This window comes from Amblyraja radiata, chromosome 19 (genome assembly GCF_010909765.2).
Source record: "Amblyraja radiata isolate CabotCenter1 chromosome 19, sAmbRad1.1.pri, whole genome shotgun sequence".
Classification (NCBI taxonomy): Eukaryota; Metazoa; Chordata; class Chondrichthyes; order Rajiformes; family Rajidae; genus Amblyraja; species Amblyraja radiata.
Genome location: NC_045974.1, coordinates 29,822,435 through 29,844,215, shown reverse-complemented (window position 1 = coordinate 29,844,215; position 21,781 = coordinate 29,822,435). Strand labels below are relative to the sequence as shown.

Genomic DNA, 21,781 nt, shown 5'->3' with positions numbered 1-21,781 from the left:
CAGAGTAATGAGAGCAATGGATGCTATTCCAGGTGGAGCAAGGGAGAGGGGCGAAAGGGAAAGGAGGTAGTTGGCTAGTTATCTAAAATTGGAGAATCAAATGTTTATCCCATTGCATTGTAAAATATCCAATGTGATCACGAGGTGCTGTTCCTCCAGTTTATACGTGGCCTCACTCTGACAATGGTTGAAGCCCAGGACACAACAGTTGTTATCGGAATGGGAAGGAAAATTAAAATGGTGAGCAACAGGAGATTCAGCAGACCATGTTAGTCTAAGCATAAGTGTTCAGGGAATTGGCCGCCTAATCTAACAGTTTGTACCATGTAAACAGTTTGTACAATTAATCTGAAGGGTCCCAAACCAAATTGTCACTTATCCATGTTCTACAGCAATGCTGCCAGACCCACTGAAGCACTATGTCTTTTTTTGTGAACCATCTGCAGTAGCTTGTGTTTTCCTCTCCTTTTACACGGCATCTATCACCTCTATTCCCTCATCAAAAGGGCAGATTCTACTTTCTAACCACCCACCCCTCCTTATTAACACCCTCAACAGTTCAATTTTCCTGAACTGTCTCACAAAATAATAACAAACATCTGTGAAAAGAAACACGTTCATGTTTCTGGTCCAAAGTCCTTCTTCAGAACTGGGAAAACATGTAGAGAAGATAGAATGAAAGCAAAGGTACACAAAAATGCTGGAGAAACTCAGCGGGTGCAGCAGCATCTATGGAGCGAAGGAAATAGGCAACGTTTCGGGCCGAAACCCTTCTTCAGACTGATGGGGGGTGACGGGGAGAAGAAAGGAAAAAGGAGAAGGAGGAGCCCGAGGGCTGAGGGATGGGAGGAGACAGCCCGAGGGCTGAGGAAGGGGAGGAGACAGCAAGGGCTAACAAAATTGGGAGAATTCAATGTCCATTCAAAGCCCATAGGATGCAGACTCTCCATATGAGGTGCTGTTCCTCCAATTTTTGGTATTGCTCACTCTGGCCATGGAGGAGACCCAGGACAGAGAGGTCGGATGGGGAATGGGAGGGGGAGTTGAAGTGCTGAGCCACCGGGAGGTCAGGTTGGTTATTGCGGACCGAGCGGAGGTGTTCGGCGAAACGATCGCCAAGCCTCCGCTTGGTCTCACCGATGTAGATCAGCTGACATCTAGAGCAGCGGATGCAATAGATGAGGTTGGTGGAGATGCAGGTGAACCTCTGTCGCACCTGGAACGACTGCTTGGGTCCTTGAATGGAGTCGAGGGGGGAGGTAAAGGGACAAGTGTTGCATCTCTTGCGGTTGCAACGGAAAGTGCCCGGGGAGGGTTGGTACGGGAGGGAAGGGAAGAATTGACAAGGGAGTTACGGAGGGAGCGGTCTTTGCGGAAGGCGGACATGGGAAGATGTGAGTGGTGGGGTCACGTTGGAGGTGACGAAACTGACGGAGGATTACTTGTTGTATGTGAAGGCTGGTGGGGTGAAAGGTGAGGACTAGGGGGACTCTGCCCTTGTTGCGAGTGGGGGGATGGGGGAGAGAGAGCAGTGTTGCGGGGTATGGAAGAGACCCTGGTGCGAGCCTCATCTATGGTGGAGGAGGGGAACCCTCATTCCCTGAAGAATTAGGACATTTCAGATGCCCTGGTGTGGAACGCCTCATCCTGGGAGCAGATGCGGCGTAGGCGGAGGAATTGGGAGTAGGGGATGGAGTCCTTACAGGAAGCAGGATGGGAAGAAGTGTAGTCCAGGTAGCCATGGGAGTCAGTAGGTTTATAGTGGATGTCGGTCAGAAGCCTATCACCTGCGATGGAGATAGTGAGGTCAAGGAATGGTAGGGAAGTGTCGGAAATGGTCCAGGTGTATTTGAGTGCCGGATGGAAGTTGGTGGTGAAGTGGATGAAGTCAGTCAGTTGTGTGTGGGTGCAGGAGGTGGCACCAAAGCAGTCGTCGATGTAGCGGAGGTAGAGGTCGGGGATGGGGCCCTGGTACGTATTGAACAAGGATTGTTCGACGTACCCGACAAAGAGGCAGGTGCAGCTGGGGCCCATGCGTGTGCCCATAGCTACGCCTTGTATTTGGAGGAAATAGGAGGAGTCAAATGAGAAGTTATTGCGGGTAAGGACCAGCTCCGCTAGGCGGAGGAGAGTGTCAGTGGCCGGGTATAGGTTGCTTCTCTGGTCGAGGAAGAACCGGAGGGCTTTGAGACCATCCTGGTGGGGGATGGAGGTGTAGAGTGACTGGACGTCCATGGTGAAGATGAGGGGGTGAGGGCCTAGAGAATGGAATGCGCGGAGACGATGGAGAGTGTCTGAGGTGTCTTGAACAGGTAGAGAGGGATTTAACCAAGGGGGATAGGATGGAGTCCTGGTATGTGGAAATGAGTTCGGTGGGGCACGAACAGGCAGAGACAATGGGTCTACCGGGACAGTCAGGTTTGTGGATTTTGGGGAGAAGGTAAAATCAGGCCGTGCGGGGTTGGGGAACGATGAGGTTTGAGGCTCGGTCGGGCAGGGCGTGGGAGTTGATGAAGTCGGTGATGGTGCTAGAGATGGTGGCCTGGTGCTCGTCAGTGGGGTCATGGTCCAGGGGTAAGTAGGAGGAGGTGTCCGAGAGTTGGCCTCAGCTTTGTAGGGATCGACGCGCCAGACTACCACGGCACCTCCATTGTCGGCTGGTTTGATAACCCAATCTGGGTTGTTGCGGAGTGAGTCGATGGCAGTACGTTCAGGGGGGGGGTGAGAGATTGGAGTGAGACGGGAGTGGAGAAGTTGAGGCGGTTGATGTCGCGACGGCAGTTTTGGATAAAGAGTTCTAAAGCCGGAGGGCCACGAGGGGGGTTCCACGGGGAGGGGATGCGTTGGAAACGGGAAAAGGGGTCATCAATGGGGGGCGATGACTCCTTCCCATGGAAGAACGCTGTGATGCAGAGGCGACGGTAGAAGAGCTCCAAGTCGTGGTGGGCGCGGAACTCATTGAGGTGGACAAAGGAACTCATTGAGGTGGACAAAGGAACTCATTGAGGGGGACAAAGGTAAGACCTCTGCTGAGGACAGACCGTTCGGTGTGGGAGGTCAGGGGGGGGGGGATGGTGAACACCCGGCAGGGATGGGGGTTGGGGCTGGAGGAAGGCAGGTGGATGGACTGGGGACGAGGCGATGGGTGGCAGTTTCGCCACCTCCAACGTGACCCCATCACTCGCCACATCTTCCCATCTCCCCCCATGTCCGCCTTCCGCAAAGACCGCTCCCTCCGCAACTCCCTTGTCAATTCTTTCCTTCCCTCCCGTACCACCCCGTCCCCGGGCACTTTCCGTTGCAACCGCAAGAGATGCAACACTTGTCCCTTTACCTCCCCCCTCGACTCCATTCAAGGACCCAAGCAGTCGTTCCAGGTGCGACAGAGGTTCACCTGCATCTCCTCCAACCTCATCTATTGCATCCGCTGCTCTAGATGTCAGCTGATCTACATCGGTGAGACCAAGCGGAGGCTTGGCGATCGTTTCGCCGAACACCTCCGCTCGGTCCGCAATAACCAACCTGACCTCCCGGTGGCTCAGCACTTCAACTCCCCCTCCCATTCCCCATCCGACCTCTCTGTCCTGGGTCTCCTCCATGGCCAGAGTGAGCAACACCAAAAATTGGAGGAACAGCACCTCATATTCCGCTTGGGGAGTCTGCATCCCATGGGCATGAACATTGAATTCTCCCAATTTTGTTAGCCCTTGCTGTCTCCTCCCCTTCCTCAGCCCTCGGGCTGTCTCCTCCCATCCCTCAACCCTCGGGCTCCTCCTCCTCCTTTTCCCTTTCTTCTCCCCGCCACCCCCCATCAGTCTGAAGAAGGGTTTTGGCCCAAAACGTTGCCTATTTCCTTCGCTCCATAGATGCTGCTGCACCCGCTGAGTTTCTCCAGCATTTTTGTGTACCTTCGATTTTCCAGCATCTGCAGTTCCTTCTTAAACATGGAATGAAAGCAAATGAGTTAAAGGTCAGTCTGAAGTAGGGTCTCGACTCAAAACGTCACCCATTCCTTCTGGAGATGCTGCCTGACCCGCTGAGTTACTCCAGCATTTTGTGTCTACCTTCGAATTAAACCAGCATCTGCAGTTCTTTCCTACACAAGTTAAAGTCACTATTAGAATCAGATAATGATTCTGTTTGTGTTAGTGTTGTTAATAGTGCAGCAAACCCATCGGAGAAAAAACATATTTGTGGAAATAAAAAAAACTAAGCCAGGCAGAAAGAGCAGTTAACTGAAGCTGGAGAATTTAACATCGTCCAGGCTGTAGTGTGTCCAAATGGAAATTAGGCGTGTTCATTAAACTTGTATTGGGCCTCATTTTAACAGTGCCAGTTGTCAGAGAATAGAATATAAATTATACACAAATTCTTCAAAACAGTGAAAATAAACATTTCAAAAAACTTGTGCAAAACACTAATTAGAAAATCTAAGTCTATGGTAGCGCAAGAGGTGATCTGTTGTGTTCCATTACCAAGTTAGGATTAAGGATGGGTTGGTTCAAAAACCTGATGTTGAAAAGAGATGGTGGCTTGGATTGCAGGGATAATAGATGTGGATGCTTTCAAAGGTGGGAAGCGCTGTTCCCTTGATGGTCTGGGTTGAGTCCATCATTCTCTGCACCCTCCTGTGTTCCTGTGAGTTGGAATTTCCATACAAGGCCATGATGTAACCATTCAGGATTATTTTTACAATGCATTTGCACAAGTTTGTTAGAGTATTCAGCAACGTGCCAAATATCTTTAAACTTCAAAATGGAGGTGCTGGCACACCACCTTCATTATTATATTAACGTGCTGGGTCCCAGGACAGATCATTTGCAATATTAATGAGCAAGAATTTGAGCTGCCCTATCCACTGCCATCCCAGCAATGAAAACTGTCACATAGACTCCAAACATCCTTTTCCCGAAGTCAACAATTTGTTCCTTTGTTTTGTAGATGTTGAATTGTCTTTACAGCATTCAACTAGTGTTCTCTCTCTCTTCAGTATGTATGATTTGACCAACAGTGATGTAATCAGCAAATTTGTAAATGGCATAGAATCTGTGCTTAGCCACATACTCATGGGTGTAAGGACTGTAGAATGAGGGCCAAGCACCCAGCCTTGAGGTGTGCCTGTGTTGATGGTCAGTGAGGAGATATTGTTACCGATCCATACTGATAAAATGTCCACCGAGGAGGAAGTCAAGGATCTAATTGCAAAGGAAGGTACAGAGGCCTAGGTCTTGGAGATTGGTGAGGAGTTTGAAGGGGACAATTGTATTAAACACCAAGTTTCAGGGGGACTATTATCACCGAAACCCTACCATCACTATCAAAGAACCCACTATAAACTATAAACTCAACTGGAAGAAGAAGGATGAGGACCCACAATCCTGTTTATATCAACAGATATAACAGATGGTGGAGAGTCAAAAACATCAAATTCCTGGGCGTGCATATTTCCGAAGATCTTTCCTGGACCCGGCACACTGATGCAATTGTAAATAAAACATATCAACACCTCTACTTCCTGAGAGGATTTAAGGAGATTTGGTATGTCAAAGAGGATTCTCTTGAACTTCTACAGGTGTATAGTGGAGAACATATTGACTGGTTGCATCATGGCCCCAGTTCGGCAATTTGAACGTCCTGGAGTGGAAAAGACTGCAAAAAGTTGTGAACACTGCCTAATCCATCACCGGCTCTGACCTCCCCACCATCAGAGGGATTTATCAGTCGCGGCCTCAAAAAGGCATCCAGCATGAGTGTACACCATCCTGGCTACACACACACATTTCACCACTCACATCGGGAAGAAGATACAGGAGCCTGAAAACTGTAACGTCCAGATTCAGGAACAGCTTCTTCCCTACAGCCCTCAGGCTATTAAACACTACAATCTCAAATAAGCTTTGAACTCCGATAAGACTATTATTATTGTTATTATTGCACTACTATTGTTTGTTTTCTGTGTGTGTGTGTACTTGTGAGTATGTTTATATATACACACATTGAACATTTTTTTCCCCTCCAATTTTTTCCACTCTCCCATAATCCCATTGTTATCAGAACAGCACACTTGCTGGGTATCCAGAATTAAGGGATAGGTTAGGACTACTTAAAGATTTTGTTCACCTCTCTGGATTAGTGAAGGAACAGCAGCACACAAGAAGCTATTTCAGCAATATAGCATAGGATCATTTTGAATCAGTCTGAAGGGTCTCGACCCAAAATATCACCCATTTTTTCTCTCCAGAGACGCTGCCTGTCCCGCTGAGTAACTCCGGTATTTTGTGTCTATCAGCAATATAGCATGCTTGTTTAGCACCTGGTTCAGCACTTTAATTGATCTTCCAATTCCCCCACCTATAATACTGTGGCTGCAGTATAGACCACATGTATTGCAGCTGATCACTTGGCCTTCTTTGACTGGACCTTTCAAGCTCACTTCTACCATCGAGGAGGGCAAAAGCAGCAGGTGTATGGGGAAACACCTTCCCTTGTAGGTTCCTAATTCAGACACCATCCTGATTTGGATACATACCTGCTTTCCTTCATCATTGTGGATCTTAATCCTGGAATTCTTTACCCAACAACTGTGGGAGTAATTTCAGTCAGGGGGCTTCAGAAGTTCAAGAGGTTGGCTGATCACCACCTTTATGAGTTCCCAAGGGATGAGTATATTAGCAAAATTGGAAACATAAAAAAAAACATTGATTAAAAAAAGATTTAGCCAGAGAAAACATGAGTAAGATTCTTTGTTGGAAATGCATTATAAATGTAGTCATGTATAGTACGTGCTATAGGTTGATTATGTCGGTCTGCTACAATGATGGTTAATTATCTTAATCCAACAAAAGATTGGACTTAACTTTTCTTTCTATGCCTGAACCAGATATTTTGTTTCTAATTTGATGGACCCAAGAGCATCTACATTCTCAAAAAAATATTTAATACAATGTTTGAATTTCTTCCCCATCTTCACAATTACAATTTTCATCCAAAGTGCAACCTACCATAAATACCCAGATAAAAAATGATAATGTTTGCTCTTCTCTGCAAGCAGGTACAAAAATAATTCACTAAATATTTCCTCAAAGAAACTTCATAATTATGATGTGATAGAAAATGTGCTGTGAGAGCAGTCTAGATGAGGATCTGCTGTGTATCTTGTCAATTAACAGAATGTTCTGTGGCCGCATTGTGGCAAAAATAAATGTTTGAGGATGCGAACAAAGCAGGATGTTTGGTCCTGGATGTTACTAAACTTCTTAACCAAATGTAACCAAACACAAGTGGACAGTATTGCTTGATGCCCTGCTGTACAAAAAATCAATGATGTGACTTATCACAGCCAACTGGTCTTAAGATTCACTCTTTTGCGTGGGCGGCGCGACCGACATCGCAGCGGCCTCTGCAGTCTGTCTGTCTTTTTTTTTTGTTGCCCCGTTGAGGGTATAGTTTGTAGTGGGATTTTAATTGTGTATGTGTGGGGGGCGGGGGAAACTTTTAAATCTCTTCCCTGCACGGGGACCCGACCTTTTCCCTGTCGGGTCTCCGTTGTCGTTAGGGCCTAGCACCGTGGAGCGGCCTCCAACCGGAACGACATGGGGGCTCAAGTCACGGAGCCGGCGGAGCTGCGGACCTACCATCGTGGAGCTGGCCAGTTCGGAGCGTGGAGAGCTGCGGTGGCGTGCTACTGCGACCCGACTCTGGTGGATGGTGACACCGGGTGCTCGCGGGTCCCCGGTGGGAGACCGCTTTGCGGAGCACCGGCAAAGGCGACTTCACCCGCCCGAATAGCGGGGTTGAAAGTGACCTGGAGCAGGGCCGTACATCGCCCGGCACGGCTTAAACAGCCGCGGGACTTGCTAGTGCCCGCCGGGGGCTCCAACATCAAGACCCGGAGCAGGGCCTTACATCGCCCGGCGCGGCTTTAAATGGCCGCGGACTTGCTAGCGCCCGCCGGGGGCTTTGACTTTGACATCGGGAGAAGAATGGAGAGCAGGGGAGAGACAAGACTTTGCCTTCCATCACAGTGAGGAGATTCACTGTGATGGATGTTTGTGTAAATTGTGTTGGTGTGTGTTGGTTCTTTTCTTGTATGACTGCAGAAACCAAATTTCGTTTGAACCTCATGTGAGGTACAAATGACAAATAAATGGTATTGTATTGTTTTGCAATTGAAAATACTCGAGTATTAATCTATTTTCCTGGAGGCAAAGCTTAAGAAAACTGTATTGGAGAAAAGGACACATTTTAAACTATCACTACATTTGGAATTTTGTTCTGATCTTATTCAAATATCCATTATAGATTTAACCAGATATTAATTTTAAAGGCTTGATAATTATATTGCATATTCCAAAAGAGGGTGAATTTTCTCAATGACAAGACCAAAGCCATGAATTTTGCAGAAGTTCAATGGAAACCCCATTTTGTTAAACCTTAGTTTTGGTCAAAGTTAGCAAGATGTAGAAGCACAAAAACACCTACTGCTAAAATACACCCAATTGACTACACAATCTATTGGTACGTTGATTCACTCTGTTAAATAAATTTTATGTATTTTTATAATTCACTAGACCAAGGGGGAGAGTGAGAGTGGGCGGGGGGGGAGAGAGTGGGTCCCATCCCCTCAACGAGCGGAGAGAGAGGGGCGGGGGGAGGAAGGGGGATGCCGGGGGAGGAAGAGAAAGGCTGGGGGGAGAGAGGCGGGGGGAGAGAGGAGGGGGGGGAGAGAGAGGAGGGGGGGAGAGAGGAGGGGGGGGAGAGGAGGGGGTGGGGGAGAGGAGGGGGGGAGAGAGAAGGGGGAGGGGGAGAGAGAGGAGGGGGGGGAGAGAGAGGAGGGGGGAGAGAAGAGGCCAAGGGGAGGGGAGCCAGGGGGGATGGGCCAAGAGGTCAGGGGAGGGGGGGAGAGAGCCCCGGGGAGGGGGGAGAGAGAGAGGAGGTGGGGAGAGAGGAGAGGGGGGGTGGGGAGAGAGAGAGGATAGAGAGAGGAGGGGGGGGAGAGAGGGAGGAGGGGGGAAGAGGAAGGGGAGAGAGGAGGGGGGGAAGGAGAGAGGAGGGGGGGGGGTAGAGAGGAGGGGGGGGTGGAAAGGAAGGGGGGGGTGGATGGAGAGGAGGGGGGGGGAATAGAGAGGAGGGGGGTGGGATAGAGAGGAGGGGGTGGGATAGAGAGGAGGGGGTGGGATAGAGAGGGGGTGGGGTTGGATAGAGAGGAGGGGGGTGGGATAGAGAGGGGGATAGGGAGGAGGGCGGTGGAGGAGAGGGGAGAAGAAAAGGGGGGGGGGGAGGAGAGCAGGGCCGGATTTACGTATAAGCTAGACAATCTTAAGCTTAAGGCCTCGAGATCTAGGGGGGTCTCGGCTCGCTCCACCAAGGTGTATAAAACTTTTGACATGGTGGCGTTGTTACAAAACCTACCATCGGTGGCGCTGTGCTTGCGATTCCAGAGGCTTTGGTGGTGTGTGGGGGGGGGAAGAGGGGAGCGGTATTAAAATGCAGGTGAGGTATATATTGGGCCTACTCACCTCGCAGCCTCACCGGGCCAACCCACCTCCGTGCCGCACTGGACCAGTCGAACCCGCCGCCCCACCGACCATCCGTCCAACAGGACCTCCCTCGCGTTGCCCACAGTCATCGACTTACCTGCAGCCTGGACTCAGCACCGGGGCTGAAGGTTTCCACGGTGCAGATTCCCACTCCCCTGGGTTTGACCACTGGGTCCTAGTGCTAGTACCCCCAACCCTGGTAACCTCAGTGGCTGTTCCACTGGGTCTTCCCCATTCCCCACAAACCATGTGACCCCAGCTTTCCCCACCCCCCTATCCTCTGACCACCCCTTCACCAGACATCGCCTCGGCCTCAATCCACTCACCTGCCTTTCTGCGGCCCCAACCCACATCCCTGCCATGTGTTCACCATCCCCCTGACCTCCCCCTCAGACACTGAACGGGCTGTCCGCAGCAGAGGCCTCACCTTTGTCCCCCTCCGTACCCACCTCAATGAGTTCCGCGCCCGCCGCAATTTGGAGCTCTTCTTCTGTCGCCTCCGCCTCACACCGTTCTTCCATGGGAAGGAGTCCTCACCTCCATTGATGATCCCTTTTCCCGTCTCCAATGGACCCCCCCTCATGGCCATCTTCCGGCCTTAGACCATTTTATTTTAAACTGCGGCTGGACATTAACCGCTTCAACAGTATATACCATATAATTCTGTGTTCAGGGAAGTGGAGAGAGGACTGGCAAGTGTCTGTGTTGCTCACTTGCCTGGGGTTTGTTTTTCTTGCCCACTTCCATCGGCCGATAATTAGTAAAGTTTTGTATTGGTCTACCAAACTGCTTTGGGAGTTGTCTGTTTATTAAGAAGTGAACCTGTTTGTTTAGTTATAAGTTAGCTTTTTTCAAGCAGATTTGATTCACATTTGAATCAGGTTTTGCAATATAATTGTCAATAAGGAACAATTCTTTAAGAAATATTTCCCAACTATTATACAGATCAACAAGCAAATGCCACCTTGCCAGATGTTAACTACAGAACTGTCACAGGGAGACAAATAGTAAGGAAATGGCAAGGAAATGATGGAAGTGCACCTGGTCCTGATGCTTTAGATAAACTCTCTTCAAGAAATAAGTTTAGGATAAAATCCTTTATTCCTATACTAGATGCACTTGAAACCAATTTAAAAAGAGGTACTGTGTACAGTAAAGTTGCACAAGTTATCCTTTCTTGCTAATCTGACCGCATCTAAGCAAGAAATTCAGCAAGGTGTTGAACCGTTGATGGAAGCATACCCAGAAGATGTTGACCTGAAACTTACTGATGAACTTTTGCACTTTCACTCGTAGGTGAGACAAAGCCATGGGCATACAGAAGAGCACTGTCTCATACAGACCTTTATCAAATAATATACAAGGAAACAATTCAGATGGCCTTCCCTAATGTGGAAGCAATCTTGCGGCTGTTTCTTAGCTTAATGGTCACCAATTGCTCGGGAAAGAGGTCATTTTCAAGACTCAAAAGAATTAAAGTCCACAATGTCTCAAGAGAGGTTGTCTGCACTGAGCAGTCTGTGCATTGAGTGACAAACTTAGACAAACAGATCTTGGTGAACTTCTGGATGATTTTGCTTTGAAGGCGGAGAAAAAAACATTTTTGCTCTTGGTGTATTTGTAGTTTCTTTATTTCTTAATATTCCACATTCAATTCAAGAGACACTTATTGTCACATGCACCAATTGGTACAATGAAATTTGGGGGTCACCATCCTATGTCGGAACGGGAGAACATTCTCAGTGGCTTGGACTTCCGAATCGGCCACTTTCTACCGGAGACCGCGGCTCCCGAAGTCCACAGGCTGAGCTGGGTGGAGATTCACGCTGGCGGCCCTCGGCAAAAGGATCCCAGGGCTCCACGATGTTGAAATCAGCGCGGACCTGGGCTGTGAGCTCCGCAAACCACAGCTCCATGATGTTGAAGCAGCAGGCCCAACACTCCAGCTTCAAACGGCGATCCAGGTATGGCATCGCCCGCTCCGCGGTGAATCCAATATGTATTTTAAAACCAACGTACAGTAGGATCTAAAAGTGTCACACGGTCACTGTCGGGTAGTCATGGTCCCGAAATAGCTTAGGGCCTCTCTTCATCTAAATCCGGCCCTGGATAGGGGGGGTGGGGAGAGAGAGAGAGATTGCGGGGGCCCGAGCGAGCCCGGAGCTATCCGAGGACCAAAGATCCTATAGGCTCTTTGCTGAGGACTGCCAAAAGCAATGGACGCCCAGCCGATCGTGGCTTCCGCCAGCGTTACAGACGTTCGGGCCACGGACAAGGAGTGGAGGTGGTCCCCTGTGACAGGTAGAGGAGAGTGGGGAGAGGGTGAGAAGAGGGGGGGGGGGGGGGGGGGGAGTGGAGGAGAGGCGGGTGAGTGAGTGGGCTGTGAAAAGCTGGAAACCTGCGACTGAGCCGTCGGGCGGTCAGGGCATTACAAGCTGCGCCAACAGTGAGGTGTTCTGCAGATCGCGTGAACGCCGCTGAGCTCGCGATCTGCAGAACACAGATCCTATAGCAGAGCGGAGCTGTAGGATCTTTGCTGCAGAACTTTCTCGATCTTTCTGCGCCTTTTGAAGAAAGGGGGTGCGTGGAGTAACGTACATCGTGGAAAACTGCACATGCGCGTTGACAGCAGCTGCATTAATGCACAGCGGTGGGGGGGCATGAGGCAGGTGGGCCTCAATTGGTGGGCATTTTGACGTCAGCAGCTGGCAAGTGCCTATTATTTTTTTTAAAGTGAGTGTTGTGAAGAATTTTATTCAAAATCTGGGGAAATAATTGACCAAATTTAGAGAGTGGATTTCTGAATTCATAAGTTACCGAAATATGTAAAAATCTCTGCATTTATGCGTCTGGTTTTCGAGGAGATACGTTTCAAAGGCAAAATGACACACACCCGCACAGAGTTTTACAAGTATACTAGACCAAGTGCAGACCCGTTAGGTCTGTTCCAACATGCGGTTGCGGGGGGGGGCTGCATGCGGCGTCACACACCCTAACTACTTCCCCCGCACACACGCTAATTACCCCCCTTGATATTATATTAATATTATTAATTTGCTCCTTTTACCCCATAACTGCCCTATCCACTGACGCATAGCCCCCAACTCGCAAGCGCGTCTAGAGGGGGGGGGGGGGGGGTAGTGTGAGGGCAGTGAGAGAATGGGGAGAGACAGAAAGGGGCAGAGACAGAAGGGCAAGAGACAAAGGGAGAGGGAGGGTGGGAGAGAGATGGGAGGAGAGGGGCTCAGAGGGGTGGAAGGTTGTAGTGGAGGGGAAGGGCGTTTAGGGGAGGGAGGGCTAGGGGGTGGGGGAGAGAGAGGGAATGGGAAGAGAGAGAAAGAGAGAGGTGGAGAGAGAGGGGGAGAGAGAGAGAGAGGGGGAGAGAGAGAGAGAGGGGTAGAGAGAGAGAGATGGGGAGAGAGACAGAGAGAGCAAAATGCAATCGCGCGTCACGCGTTCAGAATGTTCTGGAAATGAAGCGTGCGTGTCTCATGCACGAAAGCTGTCGGCAGCTCTATGGAATTCAGGGGAGGAGCCTGCCACGTCACACTAACCCCCCCCCCCCCCCCCCCCCCCCCCCACACACACACAGCGGGTCCGATCTAAGCTGTCAATAAATTCAGCAATTTCTTTTTTTTTTAAACTGTCTTTGAAATTAAAAGTTAATGTTAAGAATTAGTGATGTTAAATGAGAAATAATTAAATTTGATTCAATGAAAAATGATGGAATCAATAATAATTAGTGGAGTTAAATGAGAAACCATAAAATTCAATGCAATGAAAAGAAATAACACAGCAGGGGCGGGGCCAGCAGGCAGGCTGGGGGGCGGGGCCATGAGCAAAGGCATTGTGAGGTCAGCAGCTGGGCAACCATAATATTTTAAAAAATGTCAGTTTGGTTATAAATTTTAGTAAATATCTCTGGAAATAATTGATAGAGGATTGGATTTTTGAAATCGTAAGGAAAATTTATCCCAGAAGATGTAAAAATTTCAGTTATTGTAACGTCAGCAGCTGGGCAGTAGTCAGATTGTTCAACAATTTTAACAAAAAAGTCTGGAAAATAATGTACCAAATGTACAGAGGAGTGGATCACAAGGAAAATCTCTACTGAAATATGTAAATTTTTTCCCATTTCGGAGTCTGGTTTTCGAGGAGATACGTTTCACATGCAAAATGACACACACACACAGAGTTTTAATAGATACTAGACCAAGTGCAGACCCGTTGGGTCTGTTCCCCCAACGTGCGGATGCGGGGGGCATGCGGTGTCACACACACTAACCACCCCCACACACACACTAATTACCCCCCACACACACGCTCACTACCCCCCTTGATATTATATTATTATTAATTTGCTCCTTTTACTGCATAACTGCCCTATCTATTGACGCATAGCCCCCAACTCGCAGGCACGTCTAGAGAGGGGGGGGGGGGGGGGGTAGAGAGAGGGGCAGAGACAGAGGCAAGACAGGTGGAGGGGAGCAGGGAGAGAGAGAGGGGGGGGAGAGAGAGAGATGGGGGAAGGGAGGGTGGGGAAGCGAGGAAGGGAAAGGGAGAGAGAGGAAGGGAAAGAGAAAGGGGGGAGAGAGAGAGAGAGGGGGAGAGAGAGAGGGGGGGAGAGAGAGAGGGGGGAGAGAGAGAGGAAGAGTGCAGCGGGGCGGCAGGTCGCGGGGGCCCTGAGCGAGGCACGGAGCGATCCGAGGAGCAAAGATCCTATAGCTGAGCTGCCAAAAGCAGTGGACGTCCAGCTGATCGTGGCTTCCGCCAGCGTTAGACGTTCGGGCTGCGGACACAGAGAGGAGGTGATCCCCTATGATGGGTAGAGAGGAGAGAGGGAGGGAGGAGGTGAGAAGAGGGGGGTGGGGGGAGTGGAGAGCCGGGCGAGTGAGTGGGCTGTGAAAAGCTGGAAACCTGCGGCTGAGTGAACGGGCGGGCGGGGGAGGGGCGTGGCTTCACCGACAGCGAGGAGAACCTCTTTCAGCGCGTGAGCAATGCTCACCTCCAGATTTGCAGAACAAAGATCCTATAGGGGGAGGGGGGGGGGTGTGCATGGAGTAACGTACCTCGCATGCGCGTTGACAGCTGCATTAGTCCACAGCGGGGGGGGGGGGGGGGGGGGGGGGGTGTCAGGAGGCAGGTGGGCCTCGATCGGTGGGCATGTGGGCTTTGTGACGTCAGCAGCTGGCAAGCGGTGATTTTTTTTTTTTAAACATGAGTTTTGTGAAGTTTTATTCAAAATCTGGGGAAATAATTGACCAAATCTAGAGGAGTGGTTTTCTGAAATCAAAAGTTAATCCCAACCGAAATATGTAAAAATCTCGTTTTTTCGTCTGGTTTGAGGAGGTACGTTTCAAAGGCAAAATGACACACCCCCACACACAGTTTTAAGAGTATATAGATATGATTTCAAAACAGAAGCAAAGAAAATAGGTGTGGAGTGGCCATTTGGCCCTTCAAGCCAGCTTTTTAGCAGCTAATCAATACGATCATGGCTGATCATCCAAAATCAGTACCCTGTTCCTGCTTTCTCCCCATATCCCTTATTTTAAATATATATTTGTATATCTATTCGTGATGTATTCAAGAGAGAGTTGGATATAGCTCTTGGGGCTAATGGAATCAAGGGATATGAAAAGAGCCCTCAGGAGAAATTTCATGTTTCAAAAATGCAACTGTCAAATACCAATGAGAAAAATAAGCCAGATGCCGGAAAACAGAAATAACAGGAAATGCTGGAAACATTAAGCTTGTCAGACAATATCTGATCCAGATCCTTCATCAACTTACCTGATGAGAGATCCTGAACCTGAAATATTCTAATTTTCCCCTTGGATGCTGCCTGACATGCTAAAAATTTCCAGGACTTAGTTTTTCAGATACCAGTTGGTACCCAATCAGAGGGGAAGAGATTTGGATTCCCTTTTATGTTGGAAGCTAAAGTATTCTTAGAGTAAATAAATAGTAAAAAGGGTTGTATTTGGGGCAGTGCAGTTGTTAATGAGAAAATGGCACAAATGCCAAAGCCACAGTTTAGGTACAAAATGAGTACATATCGTCCCAATAAAAGGATTGCATCCAAAACAGTGGAAACATGCCATGTTAAAATTGTTAGCACAGAAAAGTTGAGTTAACTTAACACTTGGGGGAGATGAGGCCCACACTTGAATCAAAAGTAGGGAAGGAAATCAGAGACACGGAGAATCCAATGCGCCTTGGTTATGGGAATGTTGCCAGAGGGCTGTTAGTTTTTCGTTTGTTCAAAGGGAGAAAGAATAAGCCCAACTACAGAACAGTTCAATTTAACTTCACTGGTAGGAAACTTTGATGCATCTATGTTACATAGGATAAATAGTCAATCCATTTCCTCAAAGTGGCTTCAGGAAAACCAGCAAAAAATTGGGCAAACTGTTTTTTGTTAAGTAGTGAGGGTGACATTGTTGATGTGGGATACAGGACTTGCAGGTTTGATAAGGCATCACATAACAAGCTTACCAATGTTGCAGCACTTGGGGGGAAAAGCGACAGTAATAGTGTGTGTACAAAAAAGACAATGGGGAGGGGGAGCACTAAACGGTTGCATTACATAAGAGGTTAAATAGTGGCATTTGGGATTGGTGAGGTCACCATTTTAAAATCTAATTGCCTAACTTAAGAGTGCAGGCCTCAATTTCTGTGTTTGAAAATTACATTTAGCAGTATTATGAATTATGAGGATAGTGATAGATTGCAACGAGATGTGAATAAGATGGTGGAATTGGCATTTACAAGCTTTCCTTTAATGTGGTCATCAGAATCAAAAACAATTGGTCCAAGCTCGTCAAATGCTATTCAATGTGGAGAAATGTGATCCACTTTGAGAATGAGATGCAATATTTTAAAAGGGGCAAAAGAAAACAAAGTTCTAGAGGAACTCAGTGGGTCAGGTAGCATCTGTGGAGGGAAATGGATAGATAATGTTCAGGTTCCATCCCTTAATCAATCTGAAGGAGGATCTGAAACATCAGACCATTTCCATCCACAGATGCTGTCTTCTCAAAAAAGCTTTTGGCACATTGGCCTTCATCAGTCACCGTATTGAGTATAGAAGTTGGGAGGTCATGTCACAGTTGTATAAGACGTTGGTGAGGCCGCATTTAGAGTATTTAGGGTGGCACGTTGATACAAATACATCGATATATGCTCCTGAACACATCAGTGATGTAACCTGGGGTCATTGGGTGTTTCGGGTCTTTCAACATCAGACACCCTCACCCAGGCGACCCAGCCGTGGTTGATCAGACCACGGACTTGTGTTCAGGTGGCATTCGCTCCTCCCCATGGACCTCCTCTCCTGATCCAGAGCCATCTCGAGGCCTTCTCCGCTGCCTCTGTGGTGTTCTTGATGGCCTTTCTCCTCGCCACTCCGTTTATGCCCAGTGCACTCAAGGCTTTGTAGAGCGATTGCCCTGCAAAACCTCTGCAGCCAACCTCGATGGGCATACACCTTGCCTTCCAGCCCTGCTTGCGGCAGTCTATGACCAGTTCTTCATACTTGGACATCTTCCTCTCGTGGGCCTCCTCCAGACGGTCCTCCCACGGCACAGTCAGCAGTTCCAACAAGACAATGTTTTTGGTCACCTCTGAGACCAGGAGGATATCTGGCCTCAGGGTGGTCGTGGCAATGTGCCGTGGGAACTTCAGCTGTTTCACCAGGTCTACGGAAAGCTGCCAGTCCTGCGCAGTTGCCAGGATTCCTGACTGCTGTGGTTCTTGGCAGCTGCACTCCAGCCTTCACGAAGGTGATCATCTGTGTGGTGGGGCGTTCTCGTCTACAGCTGCTGATTCCCATGCTGATGGCTTCTGCAATGGGTTCAGGAACCTGGTCATGACGCCATGTGTACCGACCCTGCCCAAGAGCCTTTGGGCAACAGCTCAGGATGTGCTCCAATGTCCCCTTGCCTGAGCATTGTGGGCAACCTGGAGATTCCGCTTTGCCCCAGATGAAGAGGTTCGATGGGCTGGGCAGGACAACATACACTGCCTGGTCCAGGAACTTGATGCGCTGTGGTTCAGCCTGCCAGAGCTCAGTCCATGTGACTTTTCGGTCCATGGCCTGCTCCCACCTTGTCCAGGCTCCCTGCTGCCTCAATCCAACTGCTCTGGTAGACCTCACCTCCTCCACCACTGCCCTTACTTCCTCCTGGACCAGCCTGCGCCTCTCCTTCTCCTTGGCCTTGTCAAACTGGGGAGATGGGAATATTCCCAGGCCAGCTCTTCCCCGAGTCACTGCTCCCACCAGGACTCTGTGGCGTATCCGAGACTCTGCTTGCAGCACGGCTTCGCCGGCTCTCCACTTCCTCCCAGTTTTCACCTCCACCCCTGCTTGAGCCACCTTGGGGTCGCTGGAGTCCCTGTACAGCATCACCTCTCTGGCCCGAGTCACCTTAAACTCCTCCTCCAGGGACTTCAGGGGCAGCTGGAGCTTGGTGTTATTTCCGTAAAGGGCGATGCTGCTAAGGCTCCTGGGCAGTACCAGCCACCTTCTGAAAAAACTGCTGACTTTCCTCTCCAATCTCTCTACGATGGATATTGGGACTTCGTAGACAAGCAGTGGCCAGAGTATCCTTGGCAGGATACCATGCTGGTGAATTCATGCCTTGAACTTGCCGGGAAGCCCTGACCGGTCCACTGCTCTCAACCAACTCTCCAGCTCCTGACAGGTTGCCTGGACAGATGCTGTATCCTTCAGGCTGCTGTTAAACACCTTGCCAAGATTCTTCACTGGCCTTTCGGAGACAGTTGGAATTGGTGTCCCTTCGATGTTGAAGCGGAACCTGTCCATGACTTTGCCCTTCTTCAGCACCAGTGACCTTGATTTTCCTGGCTTAAACATCCTTGCCCATCCAATCAGTTTCTCCAACCCCTGCAGGATCCACCTGCCTCCTGGCACTGACTCAGTGGTGACAGTCAGGTCGTCCATGAAGGCTCTGATTGGTGGTTGGCGCATTCCTGACTTGGTCCGAGGGCCCCGGCACTCTGGCTCAGCAGACTTGACAATCATGTTCATCCCCAAGGCAAAAAGGATCACAGAGATGGTACAGCCTGTGATGATCCCAACCTCCAGTCTGTGCCACTCTGATGTTACTGACCCTGATGTGAGACTCATGCTGAACTGGTTGTAATAGTCCAGGATGAGATCTGCCACTTGGCTCGGCACATGATGCTTGGCCATGACTGTCTGGATCAGCTTGTGCGGGATGGAGCCGTGGGCGTTGGCCAGGTCAAGCCAGAGCACTGTCAGGTCACCCTTGTTCTCCCTGGCTTCTCTGATGAGCTGGGTCACCACTCCCGTGTGCTCTAGACACCCCGGTACTCCAGATAAGCATCCCTTTTGCACTCAGCTGTCGATGTAACCATTGCTGGAGAGGAAGTTGGTCAGCCGCCTCGCCACTATGCTGAAGAAAATCTTGCCTTCAACGCTTAGCAAGGAGATGATTCTGAACTGATCGATCTTCTTGGAATCTTCCTCCTTTGGGATCCAGACTCCTTCAGCGAATCGCCACTGCTGCGCCACTTTTCCTCTCCTCCAGATGACTTTCAGGATCTTCCACAGCCGCTTCAGTAACAAGGGGCAGTAGGGAACTCTGCTCGGGCCAGGGGCTGAGCCAACGCTTGCTCTCTTCACAATGTTCTGGACCTCTTTCAGGAGTGGCTCTCTACTATCTAACTCCTTGATGGGTGGAGGTGGTTTTATCAGGATGTTGCACTGGCCCAGCTCCTGCTGCCTGACGGGGTGACTGTAGGTCGTCTGGATGTGCCAGTCGATCTCCTTTTTAGAGCAAGCCAAACTCCCACTGCGCTTCTGCCCAAATAGTTGTTTGGTGAAGCCGAAGGGGTTGGCTATGAAGGATGCTCGCTTCCTGGCTCTTTCCTTCCGGCGTCTTTGGTGCCACTCAGCTCTACGGAGGGTCATCAGCTTCTTCCTCAGGATGGTTCGCAGCTCAGCCAAGGAGGGACGTTGCTCTTCGGTGGCCTCTTTATACTGCTTCTTGTGGGACTTCAGCTCCTGCCGGATCTTGTGGATCTTTGTTGCTCGTTGGTTCATGATGAAACGTGTTCTGGCCGGCTTCTTCTCCATTGCTCCAAACCTTTCCACAGCTAGGCTGATGATGATTGTCGTCATCGTCCGCAGCCTTCGATCCACGTCTCCCTTCGCAGTTGCTTCTAACACCTTGTCGACGTCCTCGTCGAACTGATGCCAGACTGCCGTCTTGCAGGCCTGAGGCCATTTAACTCGAACCTTCTCCGGAGAACTGTTCCGAGGGACTAGTTGTGCCACTTGGAGGCTTCGGGCTCTATGGGGTGATTCCGGGCCCGGCTCCTCCTGCGTCTCACCAGGTAAAATACCTGTGCGTTGTGACACTCCCTGTCCCTCCAAATGGTAGAGTGCTGCCTTACAGCGTCGGAGACCCGGGTTCGATCTCGGCTACGGGTGCTGCCTGTACGGAGCTTGTACATTCTCCCCGTGACCTGCGTGGGTTTTCTCCGAGAACTTCGGTTTCCTCCCACTCCAAAGACATACAGGTATGTAGGTTAATTGGCTTGGTGTATGTGTAAAGTGTTCCCAGTGTGTGTAGGATAGTGTTAATGTGCGGGGATTGCCGGTCAGTGCTGGCCCAGTGGGCTGAAGGGCCTGTTTCCGTGCTGTATCTCTAAACTAAACAAAAAAGTATTGTGTATTTGGGCATCATGTTATAGGAAATATGTTGTCAAGCTGGAAAGGGTACAGAGAAGATTTACATGTTTAAGAACGGCAGGTGCTGGAAAAATCGAAGGTAGACAAAAAAGCTGGAAAAACTCAGCAGGTGAGGCAGCATCTATGGAGCGAAGGAATAGGCGACGTTTCGGGTCTTCAGACTGATGTGGGGACGGGGGGGGGGCAGGAAAAAGGAAGAGACAGTAGGCTGTGGGAGAGCTGGGAAGAGGAAGGAAGGAGAAAGCAAGGACGACCTGAAATTGGAGATGTCAATGTTCATACCGCTGGGGTGATCCCAGAGAAGATTTAGAAGGATGTTGCCCGAACTAGAGGGTCTGAGCTATAGGGAGGTTGAGTAGGCTGGGACTCTATTCCTTGGAGCACAGGAGGATGAGGGGTGATCTTATAGACCTGTATAAAAGCATGAGAGGAATAGATCAGGTAGATGCAGTCTCTTGCCCAGAGTAGGTGAATTGAGGGCCAGAGGACATAGGTTTAAGGTGAAGGGGAAAAGATTTTTAATAAGAATCCGAGGGATAACTTTTTCACACAAATGGTGGTGGGTGTAAAGAACAAGCTGCCAGTGGAGGTAGTTGAGGCAGGGACTATCCCAACATTTAAGAAATAGAAAGGCAGGTACATGGACAGGACAGGTTTGGAAGGATATGGGCCAAACGTGGGCACGTGTTACTAGTGTAACTGGGACACGTTGTCTTGTGTGGGCAAGTTAGGCCAAAGGCCTGTTTCCACACTGTATCACTATGACTCTAACCCGCCAAGTTCCACCAGCATTGTTTTTTTTGCTCAATTCCAGTATCAAATGTCTTGTATCGATATTTTAAACAATTATGTTCTAAACGGTGCGCAAGACCTGAAGGACAGGGCAGATTAAGCAATGAAGCCAGTTAACAAAGGCACACATAATTGTGGACCTATACAAGCAGCGAAATGTCGCACTTTAAAAAAAAAAACACTACAGGTGTTTCCTCAATCTAGTTCAACCTGCCACATGACAGGACAAATGTGAAGGACACGGAGGGGCTCCAGATATAATTTACACAAATGGTTCCTTGGGACGGCAGACCCCAGTTACAAGGTCAGGTTGTAGAGGCTAACCTACAAAAAAAGGCTAACATGAGATTTGATACTATGTAAAATGTCGCATTGGCACATTGGATCGTGCAAGGGTCTACTTTATGTATGTACCCATAAATGAAATCTTAACACTTCAAATTGAGCAAGCTCATCTTCTTGTCTTCTCAGTTAACAACTCTTTAATTCCTAGCATCATTCTGGGAATATTTCTCGTGCAATTGAAAGTTTGTAATTGTAGAACTGCATGGTAGACTATTCCAGACCAAAACAGCAAATTTAGTACAAATTCTTGGTTGCCCCATTGAGGTCCAAACAGCCAGTGCGTTATATTTGCTAGCTTGGTTTGGCAATGGTGAACACTTATTGATAAATAATGGACAAATGCACCTGACATTTTTTTTTGGGG

General features: G+C 49.2%; 1 pseudogene; it reads right to left on the bottom strand.

Annotated features, from left to right (window-relative positions):
* Positions 1 to 16,877: 16,877 nt before the first annotated feature.
* LOC116984223 lies at positions 16,878 to 19,722 on the bottom strand (annotated as a pseudogene).
* Positions 19,723 to 21,781: the final 2,059 nt, after the last annotated feature.